Source organism: Thermobia domestica, chromosome 11, assembly GCF_964235325.1.
Source record: "Thermobia domestica chromosome 11, izTheDome1.hap1.1, whole genome shotgun sequence".
In the NCBI taxonomy this organism is placed as follows: domain Eukaryota; kingdom Metazoa; phylum Arthropoda; class Insecta; order Zygentoma; family Lepismatidae; genus Thermobia; species Thermobia domestica.
Genome location: NC_137464.1, coordinates 212,054,139 through 212,073,857, shown reverse-complemented (window position 1 = coordinate 212,073,857; position 19,719 = coordinate 212,054,139). Strand labels below are relative to the sequence as shown.

The following is a 19,719-nucleotide window of genomic DNA, read 5'->3' as shown; positions in this document are numbered from 1 at the left end:
GTGATACTTCCGATGTCATTTAATTCCAAATTCAGCCCTACAACTTAAAAAGTGGGAGATATGTAAAAATGTTCGAAAATGACCGATATCAGAGAGCACTTCAGTAACAGTGAAAAGTGACTTACTAACGGAACATATTACTATTTTTTTTCTTATTTTAACGTAGCGAGACGGGTAATACATACTTATATTCTATATATATATATATATAGTAAAAGATAATCTACTAATATACTAAACAGAGATCTAATATGAATTAAAGTTTTCAATTTAATATGGACTAGAAACAATTTTCATTATACAGAGTGTTAATGAACTTCGTATCTTAAATTTAGGAGATGGAAAAAAAGTTAACAGAGATTGGGTCGGAAAACTTTTTGTAAAGTTATACAGGTTGAAAAGTGAACTATAGTGTTTAAAAAGATCTTGGCTTTAAAATTATTGGATCTCTCGCAAGCGGTTAGAGTAATTACACAGGAACTAGTATGCGCTATGTCTAAATACCCATGTTTCACTCCTCTCTCTTGCAGAACTGACGTAACGAATTGTGTAAAGCAAATTAAGGTACGGGAATACACTTTTAAGAACTAATTGAGTACTGTGTACTGTACTGGTGTACTTTGTGTGGGTATAAAAGGACTGTGAAACATGAATAGTTAGATATTACCCATACTAGTTCCTTTGAATTTCGATGAACCGCTTGTGAAAGGTCTCATAATTTTCAAACTAGAGCGTTTTAAAAACACCATGTTTCGAATTTTTGATGATTTATAATTCTGAAAAGAGGTATTTTCCGACCCAAGTGTATTAGGACTTTTTGCTTTCATTTAATATAAGGAATCACCTTCTAAATTCATGACACGGTGTAATACGTGAACACTCTGTATATCTCGGGTTATATGAAATTAGAAAAAAAAACGATTTGATAGTTTAAGGTAAACAACAGATATGTTAATGAGTTGTAGCGATAGAAACATCATGGGCACATTAAAGTTATAATTTATGATATTAATAATTATTTTTATAGAATTTTCTATTAATATAATAAATTACAACTTTAGTATACCCTTGTAGTTTCTATAAAATTTTCAATATGGTATAACTGCATTAACGTATCTGCCATTTACACTGAACTATTGTTCCATTTTTTTCAAAAAGCTCTGTAGCCCTTAGGTAAATAAAGAAAAGCGATAATGGACCATGTTAAACCGAAGCTATTAATCTACACTAGTTCTAACCACAGCTGCTTCCTATTAACACTAGTCATTTATTTTCAACAAATCTTTTACGTTTCTAATAATATTGGGAAAATTCAAATCATAATGCTACAATTTCTCTGCCTAATTTGTTCTCAATTGATTTTTTTTGAAAGAAAAAAGAAGAATCAACGCAAGAGCAATAGAATAATGTACACGTTATTAAAAAAAAATCAATTAACCTTGAAGTATTGTGTTTTCTCTCTCCTCAGACTACATAAGTATGTGACAGGTAGTGGTGCTAGACTCTTTTACAGGCTATGGGAACTTTTGTATTGATTTTTAAAGTATTTTCTTTTACCAAAACTCCTTTATACCTTTACTCTATTGGCTGTGTGTCTGTCCGTCTGTCTGATAGATAAAAGTCTCTAGAACTACATGATAGATCGCCATCAATTTTGACCAGGATGTGGAGAGTAAAAACTTAGGAATCGAGTTCGTTGTTGTAGATTATATTCCAACCGGAAGAGATAGAAATAAACAATTTACAGTTTTAAAGATGACTAGTATAGAGCAAAATCAGTAATAGATAACGAGAAACTGTTTTCTTCAATTCATTAAGGGTCTTCAATACAGCGAAATTAATCCTTTTAGCAGATATTCTCACAATTGTGAGTGCTACTTTCACTGTGGCAAAAAATGCAAATCACAGGATTTTAGTACACAAATTAGCTACAAGCACATTTGTGTGTGTCTGAATGACAAGTTGTCAGGTACTGAATAGGCATTTGTTAAGTATATTGGAAATCACAACGTTGATGAGTAATGTGTTCTGCGGAGTTGAAGAAAACCCTCGAAAACCATAGTTTTGAAAGTCTATTACTCATCGCCTGAAGTCTTTTTTGTAAGTATATATGCTTTTTTATTGTGAATTAAGATCTATTTCTTCATTAGGGCAATTTGTTATGTCTACAAGATAATTATCAAATTACCGGAAAGTCGTTAATGTCGGCCATCACAATTGTGAGGGTAGCCACTAAAGGCAGTGTTTTTTGTTTGTTTGTTTCAGAAATCTAGAAATTTCGTTTTTCTTTGTTTATGAGCAAGCAGATTTTGGTGTCTTTTGAAACCAACAGAATCAATATTGTTTTTATTCTTTGGAGGATTTTTCTTTAAATTATGCTACTAGTACAAATTCAGTAATTTCGTACTTATTTGTATTCGTTTTGGAAAGTCAAACAAAAGGTAATACAAATAATGTTTGACTGGGTCTTAGCACTGTGTATTGAAATGTATTGTTATTTCTTCTCCGTAGTAATGGTATTCAAGTTCTTCTCACTAGTTGCTTTTGATTGGTATATAACAAATATTTCCTCACTCACACGACTATCGCAAGCTGAAACTGTAAACATCGTAATAATAACACAGTAGTAGTAACACAAGAAGGGGACTTAGATGGTTTGACAACAAAGCAGTCACAATGTTATCTAGTTTTTGGGTGTTGGGGAAGTAGACAGTAGGGAAAGATACAAGAAAGAGGAAAAGTACGACAAAGTAACTAAGCCAGAAGTTGTGAATCTGTACAATAGAAGTATGAGGGGAGTTGCCAAGAAATGAAATGAAATCTTTGAGTTTTACGTCCCACGGTTATGCCGGTTAGGCTAAAAGAGACGGTGATGATGAGTAAGAATGAAATGGTGAAATGAAGAAAGTGGGAGGAAACGGGAGAACCCCGAGAAAACCCACGCACACGGTATTTGTCCACCACAAAGTTCACTTGGCGGGGGCTGGGATCGAACCCGGGACCCCAAGCACCAGAGGTGAACACACTACCACTGAGCCACCGCGGCCCCGGGAGTTGCCAAGATAGATCAACTCATGTCCTATTACAAAATTCATTTGAAATCTAAAAATGGTACCTACGTATCATTTTCCATTTGATTGATATGGAAGTGTGTAACTCATGGTTAGAATACAAGAGGGACTCCTTGGCTTGCAGCGTTCCAGAAAACAAAATCATGAGTCTTCACTTCAGGATATGTTTGGTCGAAGCTTTAATGCTTTCTCAGTTGCCACCAAGAGAAAGAGGAAGACCTGGTACCGACGAAGCGCAAAAAGAAACTGAATCAAAGAATTCAGCAGAAAAACTTCAACACTACCAGTGTATGTTGTGAGGTACGATTGTCTCTCTCACTGGGCTATACCACAGAAACTCAAAAACCCTCTTTGCTGTAGGATGGAAGGATGCAAAGAGAGATCTAGGATTTTATGCAGTAAGTGCAATGTATTCTTATGTTTGACAAAAGACAGCAACTGTTTCCAACGATTTCACAACAAACAGGTTTGAAATAACTGTTACAATAGCATGGCTCTGGAGTATGTGGAGGATCTACCACATGCAACAATTTGAGATCTTTTCAATGTGTGAGCACATTCTAGTTGTCTATAAATAGTTTTCCACTCAAGAGCCATACCAAGAGAAGAAATCGGTTTCCTTCAAAATATGTGCACCTTCTGCGTTGCAATCACATATGTTATATCTTTGAGGTAGAAAATAGTTCAAACATCGATAGTATGAAATAATTTTTGAATAAAGTGTACTAATGGAAGCCAAAACTGCTGAAATAAGTTTATTTATTTACAAATACACAACTCAAAAGAGTTCAAGTATCAAGAAAAAAAATGCAATAGAAAGTATTTTCTTAGAAATAATAGATACATATGTATTTGTGTATCTAAGTGGCTACCCTCACAAATGTGAGGGTAAAGTTTCTTACGCAAAATGTACTTTTTTAAAAGAATATTTTTCCATTATATGTTAACATGACTAACAAACACTCCAGAAACAACAATAAATATTTTTGTTCCTGAAAACAGATTTAGCAGTGAAAGGGTTAAACTAACCGCTAATTTTAGAGCTTTTACTGTAATATCTTCAAAACAAATAAAAATATTCGAAAAGCAGAAACGTAGTGAACTAGACAATACGATTTTGCATGTGATACCTTTACCACAATTCACCTACCTGCTTTTGGTACGCCGCTATTTACAGAACCCTCAAAAATGCTAAATCTGTCTACAGTTGCAAATCCAAAGCAAATCCAAAGTGATGAACACGTGCGACTCCTATATTTCTTTAAATAGTGAAAATGGTTCTGAAGCTTTCTTTTTTCAATACAACAAGAATTCAATTAGCTTTCCAGACAGACTGGAAATTTTTTTCAATGTAAAAGAAATATATACGTTTCGTAGTACCGCTTGTTTTTTTTAATTTTCTGGTTGTTTTCTTTCTTTTTGTTCACTTGTCTTTTGCATTTCTTTCTTTTTGCACAAAGCGAGAAAGTGAACTCATGAATATTAATTAGATAATCCCGCTTTACTGTAGAGCAGATTTGGTTTACATTGTGCTTGAAAACTCAAGAATGAACTTTATCACTTAAGCAATAAGATTTTATTAGTATTTACACAACGCATTTAATAATAATAATAATAATAATAATAATAATAATAATAATAATAATAATAATAATAATAATAATAATAATAATAATATCATCAACAACAACAAGAAGAAGTAAGTTTTGTTTCACAGTATGAAACTTATGTAGGCTTACAAACTATGAGATTCAATACTCAAACTTGAAATATTACATTTATAATATGATCAAAGGTAGAACCTATTCATCGGACGCTTTTTCCCGGCGGGAGCTCATGTGGTTCGGATTCCACGTTAATCAGTAGGTCCACGTCTCATATAGCCTCGCTGCTGAACGGGACGCTAAACTAAAATCAACTCAACTCATCGGACGCTTAAAGCCATTACTCTTTATCTCTTACTGTTTTGTTCTAATGAGATGAATATTGCAACCAGAAGTTCTAGTTTATGTCTATCACTTCCGTTGCAATAGAGGAATAAAATTAGAAGTGAAACATTGCCCTTGTGCTACTAAATCTATATTTAAAAAAAAAAAAAAAAGCTTTTCGCTTTATCTATTACGCGATCCGTATTGAAACTGGAAATCGTAAATTTTCACCGCTCCGGTTTGAACAGAAGATAAATGTCGACTTGGAACGCTCAATCTGCATAAGAAAAAACAGCTTTTCAATTTTGCTCTATGAAAACAAGTATTGAAACCAGAGGTACTAGTAAACTTTAACCACTTCCGATTTTGGTAGAGTGTTGCGGGTGATGACGACATGTAGCTTTGAGACGCTGAGTCAATTGCAAAAACTGCTTATCGTGATCTATTGCCTGTTTTGTTCTCTAGTAATTGATGTTGAAAAAGGCAATGGTTTATTTCTATCAGTTCCTGTTTGAATAGACGGTTAATGGAGGAAATGATACCTGTTCTTGGAACGCTAAATTGACTGCAAACAACCGCTCCTCGGTATCTCTTACTGTTTTTGCTCTGATACTTGTTGACAGGCGGATAATGCACTCACACATTGCAGAAGTAGTTTGGAATAATAATAATAATAATAATAATAATAATAATAATAATAATAATAATAATAATAATAATAATAATAATAATAATAATGGTTTATTTATAATACTAGGAAGTGACCAACCAAATCAACACTTTATCAAACTTAGAGATTAATATATTGAGAACCATAAATGTTTGATAAAAGTAAATGAGTAATGATGTTTGTTTACTTATTACAGTTTTGAATCAATCATAAAATTTACAACATGACATATCATATACCAGGCATCTGTATAGATTTCTTATACTATTTAATACAAACTAACAGGTTTCCCTGTTATAATTAGAAATTTTCAGGAAATAAATAAATGATACCCTAGTATCACTGAAAGGTGATCTTTCGAAAAAAAGATGTAAATAATTTCGAGATCAGATGAAATATGGCAAATTAAAAAAGATAGTGACTAACCTTTCCGAATCTGGTGGTACATCATATTTTAAGATTAATATAATTACTCTGGAGGATTTAAAATGGCTGGATTTTCATGTCAGTATTCTTTGAACTTGTCTAAATCACTTTCCGCTATTTCTCTGGTACTTTCATCTGTTATCAGGAAGCAACGCACATTTCTTTTAGAGTACTTGCAGGGGCTATCACGATGGACAAAACTCAGCCACGTACGATGTTTTATACTTGGCGAAACAAATCTCTGTAATAAATTCTCGTTTTGTTTTAGTGATGTGTTTTGAGTTTCATAACTACGCAGATCACAATGATATTTTCGATTAATATCATTTTGTATTTTACATACGTATTTCAACCCTAGTGCACGCAAAATGTTTCGTTCATAATTCTCTAAATATAACACCCGCTAACAAATTGATGGTTGTATTTCATTTGTGGAGTCAAAAAGAATAATAAGACAAACTAAAAATAAAATCGAAGAGTAAACAAAAAATCAGGTCTGAAAGAGCTAAAATTGACGGAATGAAATTGCCAATTTTCTGCGATCTCTCTTATAGCAGAAGCTATGCAACCAAACACATAGAAGTGTAATGCTGGTTGCGTACGCTTAAGGCGCTTATCCACTAAGTTTGCTAATATATATATATATATATATATATATATATCAACTGACAAATTGGAGAAGTTGCACAGGTCACCAAAAGAAGTAACTTTGTACGGAAACTTTTTATCCTGTTTACGGGTTAGCAGCTATAGTATAACAAGAGCTGGGAACACGCACTAACCGTTTCGTGCATTGGATAAGTATAGGATATAGATTATTCTATTGAAACAAAGTAAAAGATCAGAAAATCATTGTCTAAAACTCTGGTAATGTAAACGCAGTGGCGTATTGCAAATCTACACTGAAATTTCTGATTTGCTACATTTTCGGCTTGACACGCATAATAAGTTCAGTTTCCTGTTCAGTTTTTATCCAGTGACAACGCCAGTTTTACTTTTGGGAGGGGTGGCAAGCGGAGGAGCAGATATGGTTTTGGAGAGTAGATATTTTTTGTATACCGAAAAGGATAGTTTTATATTACTTCACTTACGTTAAAATACATCGTGTCCGGGGAGCTGGGTTTGTTTTCGAGGAGAAGGCGCCCGCTCCCTTGATCCCTCTCTGGCGTCCGTCAGTGTTCCCACTGTCCCAAGTACCACCAATGCATTCTTCGCATGTGAGTTTAGGAGAACTTTTAGATTTCTAAACTATACTATGCATAAGTATACTATTGGAATCTTATGGAATGACATTATGTGTCTGTCTATCGACAAGTATCAGAGTATAAACTATAAAATACAGAGCATGACGATAAATAGATTTTCTGATATAGATTGAATATCCAAAAATACCAGTAGGTTCTGTTTCCACCTTTATCACGCTATTGAAACAGAAAGTTGTAGATCTTTTGCTTCCGCTTCTAATATTGATCTCCACACAGTTTGCAAGTCTGCTGCAATTTCACAAATGCGAATCACAATTCAGCTGCCCGTTTCAGTGTTTTCTAATACTAGTACTTTGAGACGAATGAATGGGATGCATCACATTTATCAACTTTCAAATACGACCTGGGTAACGATTGAGGAAGTAGCTGCAAAAATTTAGAAATCTTACAGAAAAAAATCTGTTACGAGAAACGTATATCAGAAGTAAACAGTACTGCGTACAGATGTAATTTATGGACACGACATATATATATAAGTTAAAAAGTAATAATGAGGACGTAAGAAAGCAATGGGTGAGTTTGGCTTAAGAAACTCGTTGGAACTTTTAGCTGTCCTTCGAAGTTTTGTTTCCATAAATGAGCATTCTCCATCTAGATAAATCGCTTTCTTGCATCCAAAAATGACACAATAACATCATCTTATAGAAATTATTAGAACACAAATGGATATTATATTATGAAGTTTTGGGAGGGGTCCAGACTTAGTGGACCTCCCCGTGGGTACGCCCTGGTACAAGGTATCTATATAACCTTTGTATCCACTCTCAAACTCTCAGAAAGAACCCAGGGGCAACCGCCCCGATCGCGCCCTGGATCTGCCTCTGATTGTGGCAGGGGTATTTTCTAGACATTTAAAATAGTGGGGAGCATTCCTATCATATAAAAGGGATACTGATGCTGTGTCAGAGAAGTATTCAAATTTTCCAGCTACGATAAACTGTCTCTGCTTATAAATATCATGAATGATTTTGAACAATTCTTTGAGCCAGTGATTCCATAAGGATTCTCGGATATCCATAAATATTGAGGTACATAAATTATCCGTTCTATGGAATTTAGTGAGGCCAAATATCTCCAGCAAATCCTCAAACCTCAGGTGTAATTATTTAGTAATTGGTCTTTCTGACCAATTTATTGCAAAACTAAGCTATACTGCCATGGTTATACTTCCGTATTCGATAATCATTCCAGTTCTTTAATGTTCATAATGTTCATATGTTAATATCAAACAGCCATACCATTTACATTTATATAGCAATGCTTGGAGTGACTAATCGATCATATAAGCTTAAGATTACTATAGCGCATTTCCATAAATTTAAATAAGCCATCACAAATAGGATTAATAGTTGGACACAGCCACGTATTTACATGCACGTGCATTCAGATACATCGATCAAAACTTACAATTTCAAAACTTCTTCTATTTTTTTATTGTTGTTGCGCGAATATCACTTAAAATTCACATTTTTAAATAAAATGATCAAAAAGCGGTTGTTTAGGTTCTTGTTGTCGAAGTAAAATTGCAAAATCCAACTCTCCAACGGCTAACGGTTCTTATCTTAACAAAAGAATAGAGATCCTCCGATCAAAAAATGATAAAAGGAACCATCACTAATAGGACTTCCCTGGTGCTTCCGTGTAGTGTGCATGGTTTCATGGGTTTGATCCAAAATCCCATCAGGCACGTAGCCAAGAGATGGGTCCGGATTCCCCTTTCGAAACAAAAAATGTCAAAAAATTAAGGAAGGATGGAACAAAAAGGAACGAGAAAAAGCAGAATCAGTGTTAAAAGTAAAATGCCACATCAAGCGTTTGGTTGCTCTTTCTTATGAGGAGCTCTGTGTAGAAGAAATGGGGGGGGGGGTTTCAAGTTAAAAATGGATATTATTGTAACGGAACATTCCGAATACCATATAACTCCATGCTAATCCTATGGATCGATAAACCGATTCGATCAGATAGACTCTCAGATAGAATTTAAGGAATGCCCACAATCACCAATAATATGAACCTGGCAATATAGATTCCAGTTACACTTGTTAAAGAAATTTCCAATTTCGCGGCAACACTAATCCATTTATAAGATGTCTTTACCGCCTAGAGAGAAATCTTGTTCCTATCCTTGACGGCATTAAACGAAGATAAGAAAAAGAAGAAAGAATACAAGAACCGAGTTCGAATGACCTCAGAAGACTATATCTTTTTTAATACTTTTTAATACTCTTTTATTCGAGATTTATTCATAGTTTCAGATTAAAATACTTACTAACATATCCTCATTTTATTGTCCTAACAAACAAACATGGGTATGTTGCCAGTAAACTAGTTTAGATTGATCGAGCCTCTGGTGTGTAACCATAGTATTTCATGTCACTCCCCCCTCCTCATTACGAAATCCTGACTAAACGAACCAATATATATTGCCAGTAAAATAGTTTAGAATGATCGAGCCTCTGGTGTGATAACCATAGTATTTCGTCATGGACCCCCCTATTACGAAATCCTGCCTACGTGCCTAGTCCCATTCTCAATAGACGCATAGAATGTTCCGATGTTTATCAAGTATTGTGCAGCTATTAGAAATTTACTTGAACTAAGGTACAGTAGAGTTCCGATTATACGAGCTAATGTGGACCGGATCTAACTCGGATAAGCAAAATCTCAGTTCACACGGATGAATACATAGATAATTTTGTTGAGTATTTATTAGTGTTTATTTACTATTTCTCTTTATTAGATTATTTATTATTATTGTATTTGTTATTTTTCTTGGACATACAGTACAGTGCATAAAGAATTAGCTATAATATAGGGAACGAAATGAAGGTTTGATAATGAAACTTACCTAAGTAAAAGACAATACAAATAAAGAGTGTTTAGCATACACAAATCATTAAATAAAAAGTATTTCACAGTTTTCTGCTTCATTAAGCTACCTCGTTTTTCGACCGCTATATTGCGCAGACGTCTCAACATCATAATGTCAGCTGATGCCGTGTCGTCTTGCTGTTCGACGTAGAGCACTGCCTTCTCGATTGCGCTCAAACCATCCGTGTGACTGATTCTTCCAACATTTACTATTTCATTATCATCTTCATCGTCCGAACTGTTATCTTCTGTGATTACATTTACGATGGCCTCATCAGACAGTTCATACTGTTCACCATTTCGCATCCAATCACTCACATCTTCATCGTTGCAACCATACTTTATTTTATTTTATTTTTTGTTTGTTTGGACTAAGCTCGATAACACGGAATCTCGGTTAATCGAAACACGGATAATCGGGACTCCACTGTATATCGAATCGTAGCAGTCTAGAATGCCAGACTTACGGTTATGAAAGCCAATGTGCTGATCACATACTACCCAACAACAACAAAAGTTCTTGTTGACATTTAGCATGAGACAGTTGAATTTAGAAATAATGGCAAGAGCGATTGACTCACATGAACTATTTGATACCTTGCTATCATTGGGAAATGAAACCAGAATCACGAATACTGAAACTGAATCAATGAACCATTTCGGAACTTTAGAGGCACTCAAATTATCTGTATTTTTCCACTTAATAATAATGGGTGTGAGAGAGACGAACACGAACACAGTTTTTCAAAACGGTATTGCGTCGCAGTCTGCTTACAAAATCGCAGAAATGTGAAACACAAATGAAAAATTGGATAGCAAAATGCGATTACCTTTCATATCCCACCAAACACTCAAAATGACCACCTCGGACAGATGATCCCCCTTTATAACTCCTTGTTTCGGTTTACCCATTTCTTCCTGTATACGAAATTGATATACAGGCACTACTTATTATTTTCAGTAATAATATGTAAACGAAAAGTTTATTTTGATAAGAACATTTACGGTATCAAACAAGCAAAAAATTATACATATGACAACCCGCTGATTCTTATACCCACTGAAAGTAGAAAGCTCTCAAAACTCAAATTTCAATATCTTCCCCGTACTACTGAGGTGTTACACAATTGTGGTCTAATCACTATTAATTTGCTTTCAATACATGGAATTTGACTAAGATCCGTTTCGATTAAATTATTCAAACGATTCTCACTAAAATTTGATGGACGAATCTTTTCAAGATTTGAACCAATCAAGATATTTTCGAAAACAAAATTCTCGAGTTAACTCCTGCCGACCCACGACTTCTTATACAACGCGTATAAGCGATATCGGAAGTTGTGTCTATTTGTTTACTTGGCTCACCAAACTTCAGGGAACGAATATAAAAGGAACAAGCGGAAGAAAAGCTAGATCTTGGATCACATAATTCGATTATTTGGATACACAATCGTTCATCTGCACCAACAATATATCCTGAAAAGACAAGGATTGAAAGAAAATATACACAGGAACCTTTAAAAATGTTATTATCCTTGAAAGTACAAAAATATCGAACATACCATTTTACGTTGTTGAATATTTCGATTTTTATTGTATAAAACGACCTTCTCAAATGTTACAGGTATGTTGAAGCTAATGACATTAATATCAGTTGATTGAAACTCAGTTTGTGCTTTGAGCATATCTATACTGTATATTCGTATTATATATTCACTAAAGCAAGTGCTAGTTGAGTCAGTAGATCGCTGTAAAAGTATAGTAATTCTTGCATACTTAAATTCAAAATATCTTGATTACTTGATGGACGCCTTCTTATCCATGTTTTAGGTAACGACTATTACCGTACTTGCTCCATTTTGGCTGTCTCGTTATAACCAGGGAGGTTCATAACCGTTGACATTTCTTTATATTTAGGTGTAGTACGCAGTTAAATGCTTCACATGCATTGGATATCTGTAACTAAATTCCTGATCAGATATCCAAGTACAAAATAAACGATTTCAACACTGATTACAGTACATTCTTGGAATAAACATTACTTAAAGATTTTAAATGATTCATGGCTTTCGCAACAACCGTATTAAACTATGCGTCATAATTATATATTTGGTTGTATATCGTAACATAAATTTTCTGTTTCTGTAATACAAGGCTACATTTTTAAGTATACAGAATATTCAGCTAACAATGCAAATCCGTCATGCTGAGTGGTTTATTGTCACTTATTTTTGTTTGTTGTGGCACTTTCTTATTAAGTATGTTTATATAGTTACCTAATTAACAATGAACTGTCAAACTGCTTTCGTTTTAGTACGCGCTTAAAATATATAAATAGTGCCCATTCCATACAAGCCATCATTCTTTGCGCAACCTTCAAGTCATCCAACGTTAAATATTGTGATCCGGGTCTAGCCGAAGACCAAGGAATATATTCTATTGTAATCGCACAAAGTTCCTCACCAGAAGGCTGGTTCGAAGGATCCTAGCGAATCTCTTTTAGGTTTTGCTGTCCATGTGACTGAAATTTTTAGTGTAACGTGATTGCTTTGAAGGTTACCAGCGTCGACTCCACATATGACAACCGGATTTGACAACCCTGATTATGAGCACCTCTATTTGGACAACCGAAGTGTTGAGACGACGCTGCATCTGCGACACACAAGTCGATACGCAACTCAATTCCTCTAGGATGATTGGTTTAGTTTACTTGGTCACTGTTGACTGGATACTACTTGTGACCAGAAATTAATGTGACTATTTCTCTTATAGCCTAAATTACACCAACTACGATTAATGAAAGATATCTAGATGGATGGGCCTACTATCAAGATTGGAACACGATCACTCATCCATCACGACAGTGGCTTTTGGATATGGATGTCCTTAATTAGCAAGAATAATTTCAAAAGATCTGGATGAATAGTACAGTTAGAGAAGCTCATCTCCCTTGTTCCACTTGCAAACGAGTCTTGCTGCAAAGAGAGAGTATGCAAAAATTCAGGACCCAACATGATAATTCGAGGACTGTAATATTCTGAGAGAATTATGGATAAGGATCTCAATCGTCATACAACAGATCTAGGAACATACAGCATTTACTCAGAACAATTGATCTTTGTGAGACACGTTTCAAGGTCAAGAGATACTAATTTCCATATTCCATTATTAGCCAAAAGAGATCAAGGGAGAAGATCTGCGAGGAAATGAAGCGGAATTACAGATCAAGAGTCATTTTACACATCTCTTCAGCTATGGAACAATATACATGACTTTTCAAGAACTGACCAGATCAAGCATGTAACAGATCCACGGATACTGCTAAATTTATTTATGGATTGTGATATACAGAAGTGTTCGTTTGTTAATGAATTTCAGAAATCATTTGTCGACTGTATTCACAGACATTAATGTAATTATTACTATTATTTCAATAATAAATCATAGTAAAGTTACTATTTAGATGTTATTTTACAACAAGGCAAAGTAATCTAACATAATTGCATTTTTATAATACAGTATGGATGAACGTGTCAAACTTAAAATTTAAACATGATGAAACTTTTGCAATCATGATGAACATATAAGCTCTGTTTAAAGGAAATGTTTCTGACACAAAAAAGAAACTGAAAAAGATAATAAGTTGATTTTGGGTTTAACGTTCTTCTCAGCAGATGGGACCTACTGATTAACGCGAAATCTGAACCACATACGCACCCGCTGGGATTCGAACCCGGGTGTCCCACGCCAAAGACGCGTACACTAACCGCTTAGCCACGAAGGATCTCAGAAACTATCAAAAATCATAAATAAAAAATAATTTTGAAGTTACTAATTAACGAGTTATGTGAGTGGTCAACATGTCTATGCCACACAGCTAAAGATACAGAATACGATACTCTTTCCCTCCGTTTTTCGTAATATTCAACTCTATATTCAAAGAATAATTATATGTTGTGAGTTATAATCGGTAAGTTTACAATATTACTCGTTGAGGCTAAGTAGATTCCTTTTTCGATTTAGGTGCAAGAGAGACAGATTTGATTCTCAGTGGAAGTGCATGTAAAAAAAAATGAAATATTTCAGTTTAACATTCCAAAAAATGAAATGAAATCTTTGAGTTTTACGTCTCACGGTTATACCGGTTAGGCTAAAGGAGACTGTCATGATGAGTAATGAATGAAATGGTGGAATGAAGAAAGTGGGAGGAAACGGGAGTACCCCGAGAAAACCAACGGACACGGTGTTGTCCACCATAAATTTACTTGGTTGGGGATCGAACCAGAGAGTCCATGCACCAAAAGTAAGCGCTTTACTCGTACCACTGAGCCATCGTGCCCCCCTTACAGAAATGCATGTGATAAGGACTTTATGTAAGCTATAACACCGTACTTCGCCTAACCTTGGCACTAGAAAGAGAAGTCTAATTTAAATCAACGAAACTGAAAATATCACAACGTAAAACCTTACTAATTTGTCGGTGTAAAAATATATTATATATATAGTTTTGAATAGACTATGTCACGTATCCCTTTTCTCTCCCTGAGTTTCTGGAGCAAAACAGTCCATAAATAATGGAAACCAACTTTACATAACATTGCGGAAAGTCTATAAAATAATAATAAAAAAATACTTTGTATTCTCATGTGTTCACCTTACTCAATAGAAAAGTAATTTCACTCATCAGACCAATCTATAGAAATAACATTTTTTGAAATAATAAAATGACAATGATACCTGAAATTTTCATGACTATGTAATTTAGAACACAATGGAATGACCCATTTGCATATCCGCCACAGAAGGTGGAAATCAATAACATATTAATATATAATTACTCAATACTAAAGCTACTGTTCTTTTTCGAAACAAGTATGTATAGTTCTAATTAACAAATGAAATAAAAAGTAATTTATGTTGTAAGTAAAAAGGTTTAATGTTGTGTTTTACCCACACCGTACTTATAGTTTCTTTTTCATATCACATTCGTTTTTTTTTCAATGAACTATTTTGTAAAATTAGTGAAAACAATATATTATATACAACTGGAATCATAACACAATGCACCATATTTTTTTTTCAATTAAGCACAGACGTAATTCAATCGTGCTTCTGGTTAGTTTAGAAGGTGAAACGGCTCTCTGCCTGACTATGAGAATAAATCATGGTGATTTTCTTTGAGCTGAAATAAGATATGCCGAAAATCTACCCGCTGGTCTAAGCCTTTAGCGTACTCGGTCCTGGCTTTAATTCCCGGTAGGAAAGTATTGGCATTTGAGCATATTATGGTGGTTCGGATTCCAGTTTGAACTCATCCAGGTTTGATTCCAGGTTGAAGTCCACATCTCACATCATCTCGATGCTGGGAAGAAGTGTTGAATTTCAATACAAACCAAAAAAAAAAAAAAAAAAAAAAACATGCCGGAAACTTCACCCGACCTACGTAATCATGACAAGCATACTAATAATCTAATAAAATCAGTTTCTTCTTCGTCACAATCTAATAAAGAGAAAGTGCTTTTTAAAAAATTAAGATTAATTTGGATCTGTTTTTTTTTTTTTTCTGGGAACATTCTCCGCATCAAGTTCCAGGAAATTCCGCTTGTATGAGTAAAGATCTTACGAAAAGGATAAGTAAGGGAAATTTTAGGGATTGTTCAATGAATCAGTTATGTGGGTCAGTGGATGTTTTATTAGTCACACACAAATTAAATCAATAGCAGACTTCTATGGTGCAAAACTGGTACAGAAATACGTTGAATAACATGGTTAATTGGCTTCCCTCTATTCTAAACCGCGTTGTTCGAGATCTACTTACAATAGGTTTCAATTGTCACAGGAAAAACATGCTTAAGATAAGGTTTTAAAAGACTCTCAAAATTGGGATATTTAAATTTATTTATATCCCAAATTTGAAGACATTTATCTCGCGACTCTACAAGGTCCATTTAATAAATAACTAGAAAAGTTGTATACTTTTTCTATAAAAAATACAAAACTTCGACAATGTTTGTGCTTTATTATTATTATTATTATTATTATTATTATTATTATTATTATTATTATTATTATTATTATTATTATTATTATTATTATTATTATTATTAAGGATGTTATAAAATGGAGGATCTTCACATACCTATCTTCATCATATGAACTCAATGAAACCAAAAGACAACGAAGCATCGTCTGACCTTCATGTCTGATTGGCTACTCTCATTTCCGCCATGATTGTTGGCTCGAAACATTGAGATCTTAGTGGCGCGGAGTGGGCAGAGTAGGTGTGGCAAAGCTGTGACGTATGGCTTCACGATTTTCTTGTATGGGCAGATCCTCTATTTTATATTTAATAACATCCTTGATTATTATGGTGGTGTTCTAGAACTATTATCAGATGGGCCTGGCACGCCTGCCTCGCGAACAGGATGCTGGAAGTCAGTGAAAAACAAGATGGCGGTACCCTTGTAGGTTTGCACTAACGTGGAGCAGCGGAGAGTCATTAGATTTGTTTGCTGAAGAGTTGAAACCAATCGAAATTCACTGTCGGATGGCAGTGTCATATAGTGAAAGTTATTTGACTCGAACACAAGTGTACGAGTGGAGAGATAAGTTCAAATGGGGTGTAACAAGTGTTGAAGATTCGTCATGCCCAGAATGCTCTGTCTGTGCAGTCACGGAGAACAACATTGGAAAGTTGACGAGTTGAGGGAAAACTGGAGTATTATGGTGAGTGATATTGCAGCAAAGATAAACATCAGTACGTCATGGACAATATGGTGGGTTGATCCGACACTAATCAGCTAACAGAAATCTAATGACACTTCGCTGCTCCACGTTTCCCAGCATCTCGTTCGCAAGACAGGGGTGCCAGACCCATCTGACAATAGTTCTAGGACACCATCAAAAAATAATAAAGAACCACAAACTTTGTCGAAGTTTTGTAATTTTCATACAACTTTTCTGGTTATTTATTGAATGGGTCTTGTATAAACAAATTAGTTTTATGTTTAAAAGTAGTTTCATTGTATTCATTGTTCATAAGTAGCACAAAGCGCAATTAGAAATGTATTCAAGCGTGAATACACTTTTACCCTTGACATGAGCGTCAGTTCTTTCGGTAGATAAATAATAATAAAACTTTGGTTATTTTAAAAAATGAATTGACAAACCTATTACTAAATTGTAAATATGGGTAATAATAAAAAACACTTTATAGCAAACCACATGTCCTTCAAAACCACGTTATACAAGGTATTTCTATATACATTTTAGAAAACAAGTACGGTAAAAATGCCAGGGCACATAATTTGATTTAAAAGAAAATGGTAAGGATATTATCATCGTTTCCATGTATTTAACTTCCTCTCTAATCTCTCTCTCTCTCTCTCTCTCTCTCTCTCTCCCTCCCTTTTCTATTCTGAACGAAAATCTACGAAAAACTTCATTTTTTCAAAGATGCAATTTGGAGAATTTTACACAAAAGGTTTAGCGAAAGATTTTATGAAAAATATTATTTTCCCTAGATACAGTAACTTACTTTATATGCAGAATGTGTCTCCCTTTTCTCACCAATACATTGATTTCACACTTTCTTGCCTTAAATTCTATCGAAGCTCGTAGCTTTTGCTATGCAACAACGATTTTCAACTCTACTTACTCGAACGTTTATGAATTCCTTAATGGTAGTGAGAGCTATGGGCCATTCCCAAGGTTAGATGAGGTTAATTTAGGGATTCACCCCTTATTTTTGGAAACTCGTTGAATTTAAATTACATTATTTTACTTTCATTGGAACGGCAGAGGTTGGTATTTGACTACTAATGGATGCTTGAACCTTCCACTTATAAATTCTGAGCTTTCATGTGGTGCCAAGAGAGAACAGTTGCCAACAGAAAGGTCAAGAGAGAAAAAAAATATAGCATTTCAAGGGTGAAATAGAACATGATCACTATTTTCCCAATCAATTACTTATTAAAATTTCGTTCGCAAATCAGCCTAATTTTAAAGTGGCTCATTTTAGAGGTACTTTAAACCCGTATAACATACACAACATATTGTTTTATATAGAGTGTTACAAAAATGTGTCACTATATTTTGGGAACAGATTCCTCACATCAAAATAAGAAAAAAAGTTCATATAAACCTCAGATTCCTCACATCAAAATAAGAAAAAGTTCATATAAACCTCAGATTCCTCACATCAAAATAACAAAAAAAAGTTCATATAAACCTCAGATTCCTCAAATCAAAATAACAAAAAAAAGTTCATATAAACCTCAGATTCCTCACATTAAAATAACAAAAAAGTTCATATAAACCTCAGATTCCTCATATCAAAATAAGAAAAAAGTTCATATAAACCTCAGATTCCTCACATCAAAATAAGAAAAAAGTTCATATAAACCTCAGATTCCTCACATCAAAATAAGAAAAAAGTTCATATAAACCTCAGATTTCTCACATCAAAATAAGAAAAGAGTTCATGTAAACCTCAGATTCCTCACATCAAAATAAGAAAAAAGTTCCTCACATCAAAATAAGGAGAGTGATCACGTATTCCCAAACAGTCTCTCTAAAAATTATTGTGCAAGTACCGGAGGTTCTGAAAAATGGATATTTGGATATTTCATATACTAGTTCTTCGGTGATGTCTTGACCAGAGTACGATCAGTCCTACAGTAGTTGAACTATGGACCTTTAAAGTTCATTTTTTCACGTTTTCGGAACCCCTTTACTACGAAACTATGCACTTTCGACCAAAAGTCCGTATGAACTTTTCTTTCTTATTTTGATGTTCGGAATATATTCTCAGAAATTTTTGTAACACCCTGTATATATGCTTTCTTTATTTTTATTTTGTATAATGTAAATCGTAGTAAAGGCTCATTCATCAAAATTGGGAGTTGAACTCTGGACCACAAGTATCAAAGGTGAATTTGCTAATCCTTGACAGAGGACATTGTCAACTGCTTTATAAAGTGAAATTGATTTCGTAATAAGAACTATGGTTTTCCGCAGTGGCTCAGTGGCAAGGTGCTTACTTCTTGTGCGAGTCATCTCGAGTTCAATCCCATTCTATGTCAGTTTGTGGTGGACAACATTGTGGCCCCGGGCTTTCTCGGGTTCTGCTTACATTATAGCTCCACCAATTCTTTCATATGGCTTCACTTTCAATAATCATCCTTACAGGACAAAAACGAGACGTTAAATTATATATTTCATTACATTTTTTTTTTAAATTAAACTATTTAAAGAAAGGTTTCGAAATATACTCGCAATTGTGGGTTACAATAAGAACAATTTAAAGAAACTTGTGATTTTTTGGGCTAAGAAAATGTATCTTTGCTATTGAATTTTTGCTTTTCATACTCTTTTCATTAGCAAAAATAAAGTTTAAACTTTTTTTTAAAAGATTTTGCTTCTTTGCATTTTCTGTTACTTTTTTCTGCCTACTTTTAATGTTTATTCATCTGCTTTGCTAATTGTTA

The 19,719-nt window shown here is 34.2% G+C and overlaps 2 protein-coding genes across 4 annotated transcripts in view; one reads left to right on the top strand and one right to left on the bottom strand.

Annotated features, from left to right (window-relative positions):
• Positions 1-19,719, top strand: part of LOC145664706 (uncharacterized) — a 118,625-nt gene that overhangs the window by 1,667 nt on the left and 97,239 nt on the right. The window lies entirely within an intron of this gene.
• LOC145664705 (uncharacterized) overlaps positions 1-19,719 on the bottom strand; it is a 121,780-nt gene that overhangs the window by 62,457 nt on the left and 39,604 nt on the right. The gene's annotated exons all lie outside the window — the stretch shown is intronic.